Genomic DNA, 19,054 nt, shown 5'->3' with positions numbered 1-19,054 from the left:
GGTTTGGACCCGCCTCCGAGGACATGCGCTTCCGGTGACACTTAAGTGCTGACCTCTGCGGAGCCCCGCGGAGCCTACAGAAGCCCAGCGGAGCGAGTATAGAGCAATGGACGGTCGGGTGCAGCTGATAAAGGCCCTCTTGGCCCTTCCCATCCGGCCCGCGACGCGTCGCTGGAGGAACCCGATTCCCTTTCCCGAGACATTCGACGGCGATACCGACCGGCTCCCCGAGTTCATCGTGCAGACCGGCTCCTACATGTTCGTGGACGACAAGACGTTCTCCAGCGACGCCCTGAAGGTGACGTTCCTCATCACCCGCCTCACGGGCCCAGCTCTGCAGTGGGTGATCCCCTACATCAAGAAGGACAGCCCCCTGCTCAGTGATTACCGGGGCTTCCTGGCCGAGATGAAGCGGGTCTTTGGATGGGAGGAGGACGAGGACTTCTAGGCCTCCGGAGCCTCGGGGCTGTGGCCGGTGCTCTGGGGAGGGTCGGCTGAGCCAGGCGCCCTCCCGCCGCGCCTCCCTCCCCCTCGCGTCACGGCGATCTCCCCTGCGCTGCTGTCCCCTCCCGCGTAGTGCTTGCCTTTGTTCCAGGAATAGCGCTCCAGGCTCCCGCAGCCGCCCCCACTGGGCCAGGTTCTGGAGCGGGTCCCGCCTTCTGCTGCCAGCCCAGCCCAGCCCCTCCCATGCACATCTGGACGCTGTCCTGTGCTCCAGCCGCCAGCTGGGCCCCCGTTACACACTGGACACACCACTGACAGCCGGCTGCTGCCGACCAGCCCTGCCAGATCACCAGACTGCCCTGCTCTGCCCACACACCTGCGCTGCGCTGCCATCGCCTTCCACCTCACCCACCGACAGACTGCCGCTCTTAGTGATCTGGACTCTCCTTGGAGGTACCTGAGCTGGCCACAGCCCGTTGACATTGATTCACACAGCTGACTGCCCGACTGAAGGGGCCAGCCATCCAGACATATTCCCTCCCCACTCTCAGAGACCTTGGCAGCCAAATCCAGTCATTCATTTTCTCCTGTGGACCAGTTAGTTTTCCCCAGAATCCAGTTTTCTTCTGAATGTGCAGGTGTCTCTCTGATGCACGCTTTTTTTTCAATACTATAATTCCTGCACTCTTTCCAGCTATTCTACACTACCTGTACAAAGGTCTTTTCCTTACTTTGAATAAATGACAGACACTATTTAAAAAGAAATTGAGTCTCAGTGAATTTGGCACCTATACCTCCCTGGTCTTGTAAATGGGGTCCATTTCCTGTTTAAGAACTATATGCCCTGCCATTCAATGGCTGATACTGACTCTTACATTATGAAACAGAAGATCGAATCCTGTGGTGGTCCTGGGGATGGAAAACCTAACTGGCAACCATCCATTGGTTAATTTGGTAGACTGAGTGAGGCCTAGATTGTAACCTGTCACTTATTTGGTAAGGGGCACTACAGAAGTGAATAACCTATAGGATCATGAGCAATGGTGCTATTTGTAGCCAAAAATATGAAGCAACATAAGTGTGATCAGAAGGAAAATGCAGTGATATATATGTGTATTTACTTTTGCCCTCTATTTAAACTGTGGATAATAATTTTAAATTTACAAAAAGTTACAAAAATGCCTGGCACTGTGGTGCGTGCCTGTAATCCCAGCTACTCAGGAGTCTGTGGCAGGATTGCAAATTGGAAGCTACTAAATTGATCAATTTAGTAAGATTCTGCCTCAAAATTAAATTTAGAAAGGGGTAGAGAGGTAGCTCACTGATAAAGCACTTGCCTAGCATGCATGAGGTCCTGGGTTCAATCCCTACTACCACATACACTCACACACAAAAGTTACCAAAATAGTTCAAGCAGTTCCCATATTCCTTTATCTCATTTGCTTTTTCTCTTTCCTATCTATATACCTATAAAATATGTTACATTTTCCAAAGCATATGAATCATTATGTACATTATGTAAATATAAATGTGTATATATATATATATATATGTTATACATCAGCACATGTATATAATACTTTTCCGAAGCATTTGCTAATTCATTAAAATGATGATGTGTATCTAGAAATAAGCTGCACCTAAGATCGTATTTAATGGTTATATGTCAAATGTTTTCCACAGACTGACAAGATTGTCCACTGTCAGCATTTTTATTCCCAATGTCTTGCAGATCATAGTTCAGCCAGTCAATAAAATCAAATAATGGGGGCTGGGAATGTAGCTCGGTGGTAGAGTACTTACGTTGCAAGTAGAAAATCCTGGGTTTGATCCATAGCATCACCAAAACAAACAACAAAAAAAGAAGTAGTGTCTTAAGATTGGAAAAGAGGAATAAAAGTCATTATTTGAAGATTTTATTGCATACATAGAAAATATAAGCAAATCTATGAGTAATTAGAAATTGTAAATGAAGTTAGTGATTTCACTGAATATAAGGTTGATACATAAAAATAAAAAAACACAGACAATAACAAGTATAGGTAAAGATGTGGAGAAATTGGAACCCTCATACATTGCTAGGAAAATGATGCAGAGTTTGGCAGTTCTTCAAAATGTAGAGAGTTACCATATGACTCACACAGCAATTCTACTCTTGGGTGTGAAGAGAATTGGAAATACACATCCTCACAAAAACTTGTACATGAATGTTCATAGAAGCATTATTCATAATATAACTAAAGTGGAAACAACCCCAAAGTCCTAAAATGATGAATAATGAATTGTGCTGTCTCCATACAATGGAATGTTAGTCAACAAAAGGAATAAGAACTGATAGGTACTACAATATGAATGAACTTTGAAAGCATAATGCTAAGTGAAAGAATTCAATCTTGAAACGCCACATATTATATGAGTATGCTTATATGAGATATCTAAAATAGGCAAACGTGTAGATGTAGAAAGAAAATTAGTGGTTACCTGGAGCTAGGGGGAAGGGAAAATGGGGAGGTCAAGGTTTATTCCTGGGGTGATGGAAATGTTCTAAAATTAAATAATGGTAGTGTTCATACAACCTGAGAATATATTGAAAAGCACCAAGTTGTACAATTTATTTTTACAGTACTGGGAATTGAACCCAGGTCTTCAAATATGCTAAGCAAGCATTCTAGCACTGAGCTATATCACCAACCCTAACTTTATGCTTTAAAAGACTGAATATTACCATGTGTTAGTCAGCTTTTCATCACAATGACCAAAATACTCAACAAGACCAACTTAGAGGAGTAAAATTTATTTTGGATTATGGTTTCAGAGGTTTAATCCATGGTTGGCTAGTTCAATGGCTCAGCCTGAGGTGAGGTGGCACATCACTGCTGAAGGGCACTGTAGTGAGGGAAAGCTGCTTACCACATGTTGGCTGCAAAGCAAAGAGAGGAAGGAGAATCCAAGAGGACAAGATATATTTCCCCAGGGACACGCCACCAGTGATACCTCCTCCAGCCTCATCCCACTTGCCTACAGTTACCACCTAGTTAGTCATTTAAATTATTAATTCATCAAATGGGTTAATTCAGTGACTAGTTTACAGCTCTCATAACCTAATCATTTCACCTCTGAATTTTGTCTCATGAGCTTTTGGAGGACACCCCATATTCAAACCATAACACCATATATGAGTCTTTTCTCAATAATGTTATAAAAAAATCAATTGTCTTCCTATTTACTAATAACAAAATAGTGGAAGGAAAATTTTAGAAATTAATACCATTTACAATCAAATTATCAAATACTAGTAATAAATCTATAAAATATTCATAATACTTTAACACCGGAATCTACAAAACATTATGGAGATAAATTTAAAAACACAATAAATGGAAGGACATAAGGTGTTAATGCATTGGAAAACTCAAATTTGTTACAAGATATATTCTCCTCAAACTTCTTTTTGGATTCTATTCAATCTCAAACAAAATTGAGTAGATTTTAGAAGAAAATACAGAAGAATATCCTTATGATATTGGGTTGGCAAAGATTTCTTTCCTTTTTTTCCAGCACTGGAGATTGAATCCAGGGCCTCAAACATGCTAGAGCCTACCACATGCTCTACCACTGAGCTATATCCCCAAGCCTCTAACACCCTCTTACTGAGATGTCCCATAGTTTTCCCTGGTGTGTTTTCATTTGCTACAATAAATAATAAATCAAATTGGTTCAATTACAGTAGGGTGTTCCTGTTGGGTCTTTGCCTGGGGGACATTAACAACAAGAATGCGTAAAGAGTTGCCACCAATCAAAACCAAAGTAAATAAACCAATAAAAAATATCTTAAATTTGTGAATGAGCATTTCATAAAAAAAGCATAGCAAAATGACTAAAAAGCAATTGATAGGTACTTCATATTACTGGTAGTAATAGAAATGCAAATTTAAAACAATGTGATATCACCACAGACCATCAACCTGCACTTCAATAAATAAAAATGAACACTTGAAACATACAACATAGATGAATCTCACACAGAATAAATTTTATATTTCTACATGATTTCATTTATAAGAAGTTAAAAAACAGGTAAAAAAATTTATCTTTGGTGATAGAGGTTAGAAGAGTGTTAATACAAATTTCTATTTTTTTTGTATGGGGGATTGAACCCAGGGGCACTTAACCACTGAGTCACATACCAAGTCCATTGTTTTTGTTTAGTGACAGGGTCTCGCTGAGTTGCTCAGAGCTTCACTAGGTTGCTGAGTCTGGCTTTGAACTCGTGATCCTCCTGCCTCAGCCTCCTGAGCCACTGGTATTACAGGCGTGTGCCACCATGCCTGCCTACAAATGTCTAATTTAAAGGTTTGAAAAAACAGACCTAATGTAATGAGAAAGAACATTTATACTTGGAGGCAATTATTTATAATTAAAATAAGTTACTTTTTACTACCTCAATGCTTTTTTTGACTAGTTAAGAAGTTATATGCTCTATATTATTTTTGTAATTGCTCTGAAAATTTCACATGCATACATAATATATAAAGTTATCAATACAAGGAAATCAGAACAATAAAATTGACAAAAAGAAGCTGATAATACCAAGTGTGAATGAGGAAATGAGACTATATTAATTAAAAGCAATAGTGAAAATTGCAAGAAATTATTTTGCAAAACAACTTGGCAGTCCCTTTAGATTGGATTTCCCATAAGCTGATTCTGAACAAGGATTCATGTGTAAGTGATATGTAAGAAGTGGTGCACATAAAAAATAGTGACAGGGGAATGGAAAAGTAAAACTTGGAGGGGAAGAAGCCCAAAGCAGGATGCCATTGAGGATGACTTTGCCACAATCCAATAGGGGAACTACAGAGACAATAAAGTCACGCTTCAGAGTTAGCCTAATCAGGGCAAAAGAACTGGGGTGTTTATACCTACACATCCACAGGGGCTCTCTGGAGGTCTTTAACTCCCAGATCTGGCTCTTCATGTTTGCAGACAAGAATCTACAATCTTGTGACACAGAGCCACAAATTCTGGCCATTGGGAGAAGAAAGCACCCAGGGAGCTGATGTACGCAAAAATGGACCAGAATTCAAAGAGGACAGAACATTTACCATGTTTGCTTCAATAGATATTAGTTGTGATATTCTTTTATTGTTGTTGCTGGGGCTGGAACTTAGGGCCTCATGCATGCTAGGTGAGCACTCTACCATGGAGCCACATCCCCAGCCCAGTTTAATATTCTTAATATTATACCATGAAAAATAACCTGATAGCTAGGGCCTGCCCCTCTAGCCCTGCTTACAATGATCTGCACTAAGAGCTTGGATATACCTGCTTACAATCCTTGGACCATGTTCTCTTGGTTTCGAATGTCTATTTCTCTATCTGTCCTGGTCTGAAGGAATAGGCAGAAATATAGGCCCCACTTTATATGATGACGAAATGGTCATGTATGAGAGGCACATCTGATATATATTTGTACATTTAAGAACCTCAACACACATTAGTTTCATAAGTTTTTGTATTAGATATTAACATGTTTTGTTAGGTGCTGTGGTGCAAACTTGTACCCCCAGTTACTCAGGAGGCTGAGGCAGGAGGATGGCTTGAGCACAGGAGTTCAACAGGTAACATACCAACACCCTGTCTCAAAACAAAACAAAACAAAATTAAGAGATACTGACATGTTTTATTTTTGGCAGAATGAATAGGACTGACTCTGATCCTATGGCTACATACACAGCAAGTTCTTTGCTCCTCATCTTTATGGCCTTAATAACATAAATTGTATAGATACCAATTCATCACATAATAGGCTCAAGTGACCCAGGTAGCCTGAAGTCGCGGGTTGCTCAGGAGTGTCCTGTTCAATACATTCTGTTGTCTGTCAACTAGCTACAACTGGAAATACAAGCAGAATAGTCATTAAATTTACTTGGGATATGATTGGATGGTTGGTCAGAAAGAGACTCCGTGGAACCAGGGTGATACTCCCACCCAAGTAACAACATTCCAGTTAAGTGCTGAAAATGATGGCTATAGTCAAGGGGTTAACCAGTTTTGGCTTCCAAGACAGGGTGTCTCTGTGCAATTCCATGAAGGCAGATAAAACTGAGTAGTGGAAGCTTTAGGAGAATTACAGACAATCCTAAGTTGAAAGTAAATTGGAATGTGTATGTCCTTTAACCTTAAATTTTCTATACAACCAGTTCAGAACTCCTTTAGAGTAATTCCTCCTTCTTAAGAATTCTTGGTGGCTGGTGCATGCCTGTGATCCCAGTGGCTCAGGAGGCTGACACTGGAGGATCACAAGTTCAAAGCCAGCCTCAGCAACTTAGCAAGGCTCTGAGCAACTCAGCCAGACCCTGTCTGTAAACAAAATAGTAAAAAGGGTTGAGGGTGTGGGTCAGTGGTTAAACGCCCCTGGGTTCAATCTCCAGTACCAAAAAAAAATTCTTGGTGAAGTGGGCACCAAAATTGTATATGATTGCATCCATAATTTTGTTTGATGTCTGATCTTTTTGTTTTCTTACATTTTACGGGCAGGCACTCTTTTTCTTTCATCATTCTATTTGGCAATTTTGCTAACTCATATTTGGACAGACTTACATTTCCTCTTTTGGGAAGATGGGAATACATCAATACTGGAGATCTCTCTGAATTTTGAAAAGATTTAAGTTCAAGTTCGCTATTGTCTTCATTCCTAAAAATATCTTTTAATGCTCAGTATCTGAAAATTGATTAATAGGATTTTATAAGTTAAATATTGCTCCCTCCAGAGGTTTTACTAAAAATGCTTTTTTAAAAACCCCTACCTGTGTTACTTTCACACCTCCTCTAACCCCATTATTTGGGAACTGAGAGTGGGGTGGGAAAGTGGAAATAAAAATGTTCCAATTGTCCTCATGTGGTAAGGTAGTAGAGAGGAAAAGAGGGAGAAAGTAAAAATTTTCTAAAGGCCTCAACTTTTTGGTGACAGAGATGAGGCAGAACCAAAACAAGGGGCATTTTATTTTAGGGAAAAATATTTATTGCTAGGGATATCTTATCTTTATTGAAAATTAAAAATTTAATAATGACAAAGGTGAAGAGACATTCTCTCATGTTATTCGTGAGAATGTAGTTTGAAAACAATCTTTCTGGAGCAAGATTTTTTCTTTTTTTAAAAAAAAGGAAATTTTTATACCTTTATTATTTATTTTTTTTATGTGGTGCTGAGGATCAAACCCAATACCTCACACATGCTAGGCAAGCGATCTACTACTGAGCTAAAACCCCAGCCCCTTTTTCTATTTTCTATTGCAGTATTCAAGGGTGTACCCAGGCCCTTGTATATGCTAGACCTGCACTGTACCACTAAGCTATATCCTAGTTATTTTATTTGATTGTAAGACAGGGTCTCCCTGAGTTGCTGAGGTTGGCCTGAAATTCACAATCCTCCTGCCTCAGCCTCCAGAGTCATTGGGATAACAGGTGTGCACAACTGTGCTTGGATTGGAATAACATTTTGACAGGTCAAAATACTTAAAGTACGGACTTTGATCTCTACATTAGTTCTGGAAGTTTTTCCTAAAGAACTTACGAAAATGTGTTTGCTTCTAATATGAGTAAATATGTAATAGTCCTGTGCTCAAGGTTGCGGAACAAATGCTACTGCAGTTTTTAGCCCAAGGCCCAAATTAATAGGCTTACTATATCTTTAAGAACAACGTGGTTTCTACATACTCTCCTTTTGATCACTGACAATATGCTCTCCACTGCCATAATTCAGAGAAGCTGCCACAGTGGGCAGAAGAAAAAAATTCTCAGGCTTTGCTCAGCACTGTGGCAGGGCCTTTGCAGTCCAGGGGCTCAAGAGGGCAAGCGGTAGGGACAGGGGCTCAGGAATGAACAACAGGGGACCCACTGAAGCGAGTCAGAAGGCAGAATGGATTTGGTGATTGTCGATGGAGGCCATTAAGAGGGTAGGGATGAAGAGGACTGGGGGTGATAGGGAGAAGGTGTGTGTCCACCGAAGAGCCCAAAGGGGCAGAATAGAAGCTTCTTTATGGCCCAGCAGCTGTGGACTTGGGCCAGACAACCTTCTTGGAACCACATTCTCCACCATCACAAACACAGGGACTGTCCCTGACCCCAGCCATGCAGAAGCACAAAGTCCAGGTACTTTCAGTATGGGGTCTGTGACTGACTGCTGCGGTGCTAAGTTAGAGGAACCTGATTACCTTAACCATGCTCTGATTGTAGACATATTTTATTCCTTAGAATTTGGGTGTGACCTTGTCTCCATGCCATTAAATAGTCTGGGATCATAAAGGACTTTCATTAGTTTCACTTTGTTTCATTGGTATGTGTGCAGCTGATTTTTGTCCTTTCCATAGCTGGTCCCAAAAGATTTGCTACTTTTCACTTTAGGCACATAACTGCTTATAACTGCAAGTTACAGTACCTAAGTAGTCACCATGCCGGCATGATGGAAAGCAAAGCAGTATGTCAATACCTATAGAGGCAGGCAGGTGATTAGACCACAGCAGAAGCCTTTGGGGGAAGGGTTCTTGCATACAAAACTTCTAATATTTACTACCTCAGTCAACTACTTCAGGTCCCTCCAGGTTCCTAGGGGACAAACAGATGAGGCTTCCTTGGAAGGGGTCCATTTGGAATCCCCTTCCTTACACCATCTCTGCCTTGGGGCTAACTCCGTGTGCAGGGGTACTGTTATGGTTTGGATATGAGGTGTCCCCCAAAAGGTCACATGAGACAATGCAGGAAGGTTCAGAGGATAAAGGATTGGGTTATAAGAGTCTTAACCCAATCAGTGAATTAATCCCTGGTGAGATTAATTGATGTGGTGGGGTGTGGCTGGAGGAGGTGGGAACTGGGCGTAGCTGTGGGGTGTATATTTTGCATCTGGAGAGTGCAGCTGCTTCCCTCTGCCACGCTCTTCCCCACCTCAAGCCCCGAGGTATGGAGCTGGCCCTCTATGGACTAAGACCTTTGAAACTGTGAACCCTCAAATAAACCTTTCCTGTGCTGGTCAGGTCCTTTAGTCACAACAGTGAAAAAGCTGACTAAACAGGTGCACTTAGGCAACTAGGGTTAAGGGTGGAGTGAAACTTTTTCACCAGTAGATTCTACCAGGATTCCCCTGAGACCCAAGACCCTGGGACAATGAAACATCCATATTAAATCATTCCCATATTAAATTTTTCTGGACTTGAGTGTCACAAAATTTGTGTACTGTTATTTTAATTGTAGGCTCCAACTTATTGGTCCCAATCACCAAACCAAAACCCCAGTTAATTGCATTTCTCTTCTCTTCCTTATATTCACCATCTTTATTATCAGTCTTTGTTTCCCCATGCTTATGAGGTAAAGCTGTTTGGGGGTTCAGATTTCTGAAAATGAAATGAAACAAACCATGAAAAGCAATTGTAAGGGTGAGACTGCAAAATAATGAAAAAGAATCTCCCTTCTACCCTTAAAAATGCCATTCCTGGGGCTGGGGAGATAGCTCAGTTGGTAGGGTGCTTGCCTTGCAAGCACAAGGCCCTGGGTTCAATCCCCAGCACCGCAAAAAAAAAAAAAATGCCATTCCTTTGTTCCTTAATGGAATCTTGCTAAGGTATACACGATTGATACATGTTAACTATTATTCCCCCCAGGGACATCTGTAGCATCAAAGAGTACTTGGGATGATTGAATAGATGAAGGGAAATTTTTCCAGACAGAGCCATCTTGGAATGAAGAAGAAAACTGCAGGGGGACTGTTGTTGAGAGGAGAAGGGGGCTACCAACACTGCTCAAAGGATACCCAGCAGGTCATTCCACCTACCTCCAGAGCAGGTGGACACAGATCATGGGGAATATGCTAGAATTACTCAGTAAACTGCTTCAAAACATTTTTCTAATTGCTTCAGTAGAATCTGTTGAAAACCAAACAGTGAATATCAAACATGATCATCCTTCATACCCCACCAGAAAGACTGACTGTCAGCACCTTGAATTGGCCCTCATAATTAGCCTGGTTTCAATAATTTAAAGTACCATGTAAATCACAAAGCTTCATTGTACCAAGCAATTTGAATCTTCTCTCAGGTGTCAAGAAGACGTTGATCTGACATTCCAAATTACAAGTTAATGATATTACTATTTCTGGGAATAAAAATTATGACAGACATAATGTAGATAATGTACCTCTGGTTTCATGTACAGTGCTATGAGCCAAAAATGAATGGCAAAATTTGACCTGTTCAAATGAAGAGAAGGAATAACTTTAAAAAAAACACTCTTGTGATTTATTCTTTATTTGTATGTTCTGGAAAAATCAAACTTTAGAAATAAGGCAGAGACTTGATTGTTATACTACCAGCCCACTTTAGGATTATCTGACTCTATTGGGATAGTCACTTTTCCCAGCGATATATGAGGTTGCAAAGCCTTTTTAACATAGTAGATTTAAGAGATTAGCATGCAGAGAGATGTAAAGTCGTGGTTTTTTTTTCTTTTTCTAACCATAGGGAAAATTGTAATTGTATAGCCCTTCAGGTCATCCATCAACCGTGTAGCTAAATTAATAAACATAGTTATGCATTCCTTATTCCACTACCTACACAAGCAAAGCAATACAAGTGTAAATGCTTTTACTGAAGACTTTCATGTCATTCTGCTGGTTCCCTGAATAAGGGTTTAAATAAAACTCTTAGACATGTGTTTACCAACAACTGTGTGGGATTTGTGATTTTAAACAACTAGGTGCTGTGCTTTCAGGCTGTTTTTGGAGACAAGGAAAATGTTCCCACAAAGCATCTATTTGATTTCTCCTTCCCTTTAGCCTTTACAAAAAACAATCATTTCCTAAGGGGCATTGGTTGCTGCCAGTAAGGTGTCCATTCCCAGGACCACCACAGGACTCAATCTTAAGTTTTATAATGCAATATTCAACAAGAAATGGGTTTCATTTACAGGTTCAGATGGGGAAAGGTGCCATACTCATTAAGACTCAGTTTCTTTTTAAATAGTGTCTGACATTTATTGAAAGTAAGGAAAGGACTTTTGTACAGGTAGTGTAGAAGAGCTGGAAAGAGTACAGGGGTTACCGTGTTGAACAAAAGGCACACACATCAGAGAGACAGTTGCACATTCAGAAGAAAACTGGATTCTGGGGAAAACTAACTGGTCCACAGGAGAAAAATGAGTGTCTCCATTTGGCTGCCAGGAACACAGGAGGTCTCTGGGAGTAGGGAGGGAATGGGATCTGCTGAAGATGAAAGGCCGGCTGGCCCCCTGGGGCGGGAGTGGGGGCGGGGTGACAGCCAGCGGTGTGAATCAATGTCCACGGGCTGTGGCCAGCTCAGGTACCTCCAAGGAGAGTCCAGATCACTAAGAGCGGCAGTCTGTCGGTGGGTGAGGTGGAAGGCGATGGCAGCGCGGCGCAGGTGCGTGGGCAGAGCGGGGCAGTCTGGTGGTCTGGCAGGGCTGGTCGGCAGCGGCCGCCAGTCGGCGGTGTGTCCAGTGTGTAACGGGCCCAGCTGGCGGCTGGAGCACAGGACAGCGTCCAGATGTGCATGGGAGGGGCTGGGCTGGGCTGGCAGCAGAGGGCGGGGGCCCGCTCCAGAGCGAGGCCAGAGGCGGCGGCGGCGGCGGCGGCGGCGGCGGCTGCGGGAGCCTGGAGCGCTATTCCTGGAACAAAGGCAAGCACTACGCGGGAGGGGACAGCAGCGCGGGGGAGATCGCCGTGACGCGAGGGGGAGGGAGGCGCGGCGGGAGGGCGCCTGGCTCAGCCGACCCTCCCCAGAGCACCGGCCACAGCCCCGAGGCTCGGGAGGCCTAGAAGTCCTCGTCCTCCTCCCATCCAAAGACCCGCTTCATCTCGGCCAGGAAGCCCCGGTAATCACTGAGCAGGGGGCTGTCCTTCTTGATGTAGGGGATCACCCACTCCAGGGCCGGGCCCGTGAGGCGGGTGATGAGGAACGTCACCTTCAGGGCGTCGCTGGAGAACGTCTTGTCGTCCACGAACATGTAGGAGCCGGTCTGCACGATGAACTCGGGGAGCCGGTCGGTATCGCCGTCGAACGTCTCGGGAAAGGGAATCGGGTTCCTCCAGCGACGCGCCGCGGGCCGGATGGGCCAGGCCAGGAAGGCCTTCATCAGCTGCACCCGACCGTCCATGGCGCCGCTGTCAGTCGGCTGGGCTTCGCTGTGTGTGCGCGGCTGCGGGGTTGTCAGCGCCCAGGCGTCGCCGGAAGTGTATGTTTGCGGAGGCGGGCCCGGGCCGGGATGGGGGCGCCTGTGGGCGGAGCCACGGGCAGGGTCCCTGCGCCTGCGCGGGCTCCACCCACGAGCCTTGGTGGTCGCTCGTGCGCAGGCGTGTCTCTGGGCGCGCAGGGGCCAGACGGGGTAGGGGCCCTCAAGAAGGCGGGGTCGGAAGCTGAGGGGCGGGACTCGGGTTCACGTCGTGCAGGGTGGGCTAGAGGCAGGGAGCAGGGGAGGAGCTCTGGGTACGTCATGGTGCACGGTTAGGTTGGAGTCCGCAGTTGTTGGGGCTCTGGAGGGTCCATGTTCTGGAAGCTGATGAAGCTCCCCTTCACGCTGTACCCAGTGCCTCACTCATCAGTGTTGTGGGGTCCGGTTCTCCATGCATAGTTGGACCACAAGAGACTAAAGTAGGAAAAAAGTTTATTTTGGGGAAAGAGAAAGAAACAGAGGGACGCGTTAGGACCACTACTCCAAGTGGGACAGTAGTGGGGAGTGATTTAAGCAAGCTGGATTTTAAAGTGAAAACCATAAAATCCTGGCAGGCTTATAATAGGGGCCTTTTCCTTTTTTTCCCCCCCAAGGAATGCAAGCAGCCAGCTCCAGCTTATCTATTTCAGGCTGCACCTGGTGGGTTAGCAGGGCGAGCTGGGGGTGGGGGGAGCCAGACTACCCATATCGGAAACTGGCAGCTTCTGGGGCCTCTGAAGGGATGGGTTGCTTCACAGAAATGGTCACAATGTCCTTAACTCATGACCACATTATTTTATCTCGGGTACTGTCCTTGTATTTACCACAGTCAGCACAACTCAGAAGATTTTATTCACACTCTTTTTGGTTTGGTCAATCTTAACTAGATACATTTGTTTTATATCAGAGGGTCTCCAGTGTTTCACAATCAGTACGTTGGTAGTCTTTCGTGTACCTTCTGTTCTGGACGCCTTTTTGAATGAGGTTCGGTAAATACTTTTTTTCGGCTGCTTTGTGCATTTCTCAGCATGAGAAGCAATAGCTCCCTGGCTGCAGATGAGATTGCTTTGCAGTATAGAAAAAACCGAAATATTAGCAGAGATACCACAAGAGCAGCCTATTCTAAGAATAATGCACCATGAGCTGTAAATTTAAGGAGTGTTAAATGTTAAGAAATCTTTTCATTTGTTATATTAAGACACCAATAAGTGATTGAATGGAAAGTAAAAGGCAAGAAGGGTTGGATGCTTTAAAATATTTTACGTGTCAATAAGTATGAATAAAGGATTGGAATATCCAAGAGTTTTGCAAATTGGAAAGGTGGAAGGATAATTAACTCTTATGCATTATATACAAATTTAGTTTTAAGGCTGAGTAAAGTATTATTATAAATTCACCAACTTTCACATGTACAGAATATCACCTGTTAAAATATATATTTTGTTTAAATCCCAATTTGAAAAACAATTTTAGAAGGGCATAGAAGCAAGCATTGAACACTATAAATATCAGGAGAATTTTTCTAATGCTAAAAAGGAGAACAAAAGAATACACAAACAAGTGAAAAGATATTCCCAGATCTGGAATAGGATGAGTTGATATCTTAGAGATATTAATTTTCTTCTTGCAAGAAAATAGAAAAGTTCTGGATTTAGGTAGTATCCAAAGAACTGAACATGCTGTCCCAGACAGCTGCTGCCCCATACCAACAGGGTGACTCAACAAATTTACCTCTGTCTGAGTTGCAACAGTATCTAGTGTCCCCATGACCTTTAAAGTGCAAAATATCTCTTGTGGTACTGGCTAACTAGAAATATTCAGGGAAAGGTATTCTGGAAAGTATTTCATTAAAGTTCAGTTGATAAATTACATATATAGGATTGATCACATATATAGGATAGTTGTGACAACCTACCACCAATATACCCAGTGCAACCCTCACCCCACTGTACTTCAACAAGTACTGGAATTTTTCTTCCACGAAGGTGGTCACATGTCAGTAAAGACAATGTGATGGTAGTTGGAGACAGAATCTTTGGGAAATAGATGAGGTAATGAGGATGGCGTCTGCAGGATGGCATTAGTGCCATTACAAGAAGAAACACCAGAGAACTTGCTTGCTCTTTCTCCACCTTGTGAAGATATAACCTGGAGGAGGACCGTTTGCAAACCAGGAACCCTAATCATGCTGTCATTCTTATCAGACTTCCAGCCCCCAGGACTGTGAAGAATAAATTTATGATGCTTAAACTGCCCAATCTGTGGTATTTTGTTCTGACAGAACAAGCTAAGACACACACTAATCCAACTCCTTTTTTGCAGGTGGGTACCAGGGATTGAACCCAGGGGCGCTTACCCACTGAGCCACATCCCTAACCCTTTTTATGTTTTATTTAGAGACAGGGTGTCACTGAGTTGCTTAAGGCCTCACTGAATTGCTGAGGTTGGCTTTGAATGAGTGTTCCTCCTGCCTCAGCCTCCTCAGCCTCTGGGATTACAGGCATGCACCACCTCACCCAGCTTCATATATGAGTTTATCAAGTTTGCTGGAATCAAGGTAATTGTAGGAATAACATCTGTCATGTGCTTACAAAAACTAGAAAGAGAATAAAGTATAGGCAAATATATTCTACAATATCATCAAAACATCAAATATGTAGGAAAAATATAAAAGACAAAAATGTATAAAAATTTAAACATTGAAAATTTTAAGATAAAAATAAGTGGTTATTTCTAGATTGAAAAACTCAATATTATACAGATATATAATTCTCCATCATTACTTAAAATACTGTGTTACTAATGCCAGGATCATCAAATAGACAGATGGAATTAGAGTAAAAACCTAAGGAGCAACCCATGCATATATGGATATTTGATTTGCAAAGTGTCCATTGTCATAGAGCAATAAGTGATGCTGGGGAAATTGAGTATCTTATGAAAGAAAAAGAAATGTGATCATAGTTTATACATCACACACAAACATGAATTCCAAGTAGCATGTATATCTCGATGTAATGACAAAATTATGTGATTTCTATAAGATGACATTGAAGTGTTTTTATGATCTCAGAGTAGGGGTAAATTCCTTAAAAAGACATAAAAGTACTAACCCTAAAAAAGTGATGTGTCGGGGCAAGGGATGTAGTGCAATGGTACAGCACTGGCCTAGACTGTAAGAGGTTCTGGGTTCCATCCCAAAAAAATAAGAAGAAGGAGAAGGAGAAAAGAGGTTTTGATTAAATTAGGTTAATTTTTTAAAAAGTTTTTTTAGATGTTGATAAACCTTTATTTTTATTCATTTATTTATATGCAGTGCTGAGAATCGAACCCAGTGCCTCACACATGCCAGGCAAGCACTCTACCACTGAGTCACAACCCCAGCTACTTCTTAAATAAAGTAATAAAGTGGTCAAAGTGTAAATGCAAATGATTCCATAAACGAATATTCATGAATAACCACAAATGAATGAACAGATCACCAGAGAGGAAGGGAAGATATTCATGAATCATATAATAAATGAAGGGATAAAATAGGGTGAATTTATTTAAAAAAAACACATACAGGATGGGGAAGGTGGTGCATGTTTGTAATCCCAGTAACTCAGCAGGCTGAGACACAAGAAACAGAAATTTGAGGCCAGTCTTGGCAACATAGTGAGACCCTCTCTCAAAATTAAAAAAAAAAAAGGGCTGGAGATGAAGTTCAGTGGTAAAGCACCCCCAGGTTCTATTCCCAGTACAAAATAAAAGTAAAAATGAAAAACAAATCAATGAGAAGAAGATGAACAACTCAGTAGAAAAGTAAGCAAGAGACTCAAAAGGCACTTTAAAATGTAGCTACCCAAATGAATACTGAAAATTACATAAAATCGTGAAAGATGCTTTAAAAACCTAAATAAATGAAGATATATCCCAAAGAAATGGTCAATAAAAGTATCTAAAGATTTTTAGTAGCATTAGTCATTAGGCAAATGCTACTTAAACCCACAACGAAATATTATTAAATAGCCATCAAGAATGGTTAAAGTTATAAATTAGCGATATCAAGTGTAAGCAAGTAATATGAGGCAATTAAAACTTTTGCATACTGCTAATAGGAGAGTCACATGGTATAACCATTTTAGAAAACTCTTGTCAGTGTTCCATAAGGTTAAACATTGAGCCAAACAACTTTACGCCTAGGTATTTAAGAGATATGGACACCTATATCCATTCACCCAAGTTTGTACACAAATGTTCATAGCAGGTTCATTCACAATAGTCTCCAGCTGGACACAATCAAAATATCCATCAACAGATGATTGGATAAACAATCCATATAATCAGATGATACCCTGTTTTGATTCAGGAGCAGATTCATTGGAGTTAAGTTTTGCAACAGTGAGAAGATATATACAAGGAAAGTTGTAGTTGGTTCTATCTACTTCTGCTCTGTTTCTTGGTTTCAGGAACCAGTGCTGTTTGGACGTATCCTTCTTCCTATTTCAACCTTCTTTTTCAGTGTTGGGAATTGAACCCAGGGCCTTGCACATGATAGGCAAGAGCTCTACCACTGAGCCCAAGGGAGATCACTTTGAAAATGGGGACCAGAAAGCCGCCTGAATTACTGTAGTATGCAATTTATGGATCTATTGTATTCATTCATTTTATGGGCTCTTATAGTACTTCAGATATCCCCCAAATCAGGAAAGGGGTTCTGGGCTAGCTGATATGGGGATAATTTTTCATGTTTCTGGGTATATGAAATATATCTGATTTTATAGGAGAAGAAATTTTTGCAGATGATTTAGGCTGTGATGCAAGCAACTTTATAGGCAGTACGAAGGGTATGAGGGTTTTGCACTACCTGTCAGGTTGCTTAATGAAGCCTATGTCAAGCCCCAAGATGAGATTCTTTCTGGCATATACTAGTCTTCTAGAGGAAATTTTTGCTCACTTTGCCTTTTTTTTTTTTTTCCTTCCAGTACTGGGGAATTGAACCCAGGGACATTTTAACAATGAGCCATAGCCTCAGTCATTTTTGTTTTTTATTTCAAGACAGTGTCTCATTAAGTTGCTGAGAGTCTCTCTAAGTTGCCCACCCTGGCCTCAAAGTTTTGCTCCTCCTGCCTCCATTCCAGACTCCCTGGGATTACAGGCATGGCCCGCCTCTCTTTGCCTTGTCATTATCTCTCTTATGGTGATTCTAGGAAAATGAACATCCCACCATGATATACAAGGACCCCAAGCAGTCCTGTTCAATCTGGTGATTCCTGAAGTTTAACCCTTTATTAAGGCAAGAAAGGTAAGTAGTCTAAAACCTCCCTAGGAAAAGTGATCTTTTTGGACTCTACTTGAAGGCCATAGATAGGTAAGGAGTGTGTAAGTTGTTGAGGGACATCTCCTGACCCTGCTAAGGATGAGACGGGAACTGAACGGGTTTAGTAATGTGGTTGAGCTCTTCCCCCTAAGGTCTCTTTGAGGAACAGGTGAGGAGAAGGGACCCAGCACTGAGGCTCACTCCAGTGGCTGCAGGAAGCCAAGGTGCAGGCACAGCAGAACTGGGTACCAGCAAAAGCAGACTGGGAACTTCAGAGAGTCTCTCTGTTGACTTACGCTGCAGTGCAACCATTAAACCTAAGATGGGCCGGGCACAGTGGCACAGAACTGTAATCACAGTGACTCAGGAGGATGAGGCAGGAGGATCTCCAGTGTGAGGCCAGCCTCAGCAATTTAACAAAACCCCCTCTTAAAATAAAATTTAAATTCAAAAAGGGCTGAAAATATAGTTCATGTTGAAATGCCCTGGTTTCAATCCCTAGTACCACAAAGTAAACAAACACGCCCCACCCCCGTTTTCCAAAACCAGATAAAAATGTTGGTGGATAGAATTTCCCCGATTTCATGTTTCTTTATTTTCTGGCTTTTTCTGGCAACGTCACTATCTACGTCTCAGTGTAGCAGGTGAGAAATAGAAGAAGGTGCAGACAAGGGGACCCAGTGTTAGTTGAGCACCGGGGTGGCCCTCTCGCTTCGCACAGGACCACGGCAGCCCCCCTTCCTCCTGCCCTCCCCAAGGCCGGCGCTTTTCACGCACAGCCTCATTAGTCTCACAGCAGCCCGCAGGTGGGGACATTCTAACTGCTTCAGTCATGAGTTCGAGGCTCAGAGGGGTCGAGTGATGCCCACGATCCCTTATCAAGCGGCGGAGCTTTGCTCCTAAACACCCGAGCACCCCACGGCGCTGCCCTTGGACGACCCCACGCTCGCTCGCTCGGTGTCAACAGCCGTGAATAAAGCGAGTAGCTAGCGAAGACCAGCACTCAGCCACTGACTGGCGCCAGGGTCAGGCACTGCACTGGGCCGAAGGGTGTGCCCCCCAAAGCCCAGTCCACCTGGAACCTGAGAACCT

Source organism: Sciurus vulgaris (assembly GCF_902686455.1).
Source record: "Sciurus vulgaris genome assembly, chromosome: X".
Taxonomy (NCBI): Eukaryota; Metazoa; Chordata; class Mammalia; order Rodentia; family Sciuridae; genus Sciurus; species Sciurus vulgaris.
This window is presented reverse-complemented; position numbering follows the sequence as displayed.